This window comes from Phodopus roborovskii, unplaced genomic scaffold (genome assembly GCF_943737965.1).
Source record: "Phodopus roborovskii unplaced genomic scaffold, PHOROB, whole genome shotgun sequence".
In the NCBI taxonomy this organism is placed as follows: Eukaryota; Metazoa; Chordata; class Mammalia; order Rodentia; family Cricetidae; genus Phodopus; species Phodopus roborovskii.
The window spans coordinates 9,661-11,040 of record NW_026127032.1 but is presented as its reverse complement, the minus strand read 5'-3'; positions in this window follow the sequence as shown (position 1 = coordinate 11,040).

Genomic DNA, 1,380 nt, shown 5'->3' with positions numbered 1-1,380 from the left:
ACACAGGAAACCCTGGCTCAGAAAAACCCAGAACAAACAGAAAGCGAGAAACTTTAAAAATAATAATAAGCGGTTTTTAACACCGGAATTTCTGGGGCACAAAAGCAGGAAGTGGACTTGGGGGACGCAGGGAAATGTAGTCCTGGCCACTCAGAGAGCAAAACCGGAAGTTCCTTGCAGAAAAGCAGGAAGTGCCTACACAGGATGCTGGGAAATGGATTCCTGGATCCTCGGAGCACAGAAGAAGTTTAGGAACTGAAAAGATCCAAACAAGCCTGGATCATGATGGTAGCTGTAGTTCAGGGGCCTTGAAGTCCAGAACTGGAAGTGCAAGGTCAAAAAGAAAGAAGCGGCCACACAGCATGCTGGGAACTGCAATCCCAGACCCTCAACAATGGCAACCGGAAGTCTGTCGGTAGAAAAGCGGGAAGCAGCCTCAAAGCATCCTGGGAAATGCAGTCCCGGGACGCCAAAGATGAAAACAAGTCCCTGGGCAGAGAAGCAGGAAGCGGCCACAGAGGATGCTGGGAAATGCAATCCCTGGCCTGAACGTCCAAACCCAGAAGACTCTGGGCAGCCTCCACGAACTAAAACCGGAAGTTTCATGCTGAAAAATCAGGAAGCCACTGCTGAGCACCTTGGGAAATGCAGTCCCTTTCCGCAACACATGAAAACCGGAAGTCCCTGGGCATATAGGCAGGAATCGACCCCACAGGATGCTAGTTGCATTTCCTATGCAGTCCCTGGCATGAACGTACAAACCCGGAAGTCTCTGGGCAGGAAAGCAGAGAGCGGACGCATAGGTTGCTGGGTAATGCAGTCCTGTCCACAGTAGTTACAAAAGTTCCTGTTGGCCTTGGCTCAGGTCTGCCTTGGCTGCAATCTGCGAGCGGAAGTCCTGCCCCATACACAATGATTGGCGTGAATCTCCGCTGCCGGGTTTCCCTTGCCAGGAAGTCCTGCCATTGGTTTGGGCTCCCCCCTTCTCCAGCTATGAAGATGGCAGACATGGCCCCCGCCCAGTTTACCTGCATTCTTCCTGGCAGGAGGCGGGGCCTGCAGTGATTGACAGCAGAAGGATCAGGAGGGGGGAGACCTGGCCAAGGTCTGTGAGTTCACAGGGGCCACACCCTGCATCCCCAGGGGTTTTACTGTCATGATCTGCACTGACAGGGCCACCAGGGCCGCTGGCCTGTGGGCCCTAGCATTGCTACTTATTGACCTCAGACTGTGGTAGGAGACTCCTGCCACACCCACCTGGGATGAAGATGGTGAGGGGTGGGCTGAATGGCACTCCCTGCTCCTGGTCACCATATCCTGTGACTACACCGCCCCAACCAAGACCTATCCGACCCACAGGCCACACCCAGACCCTGGCCA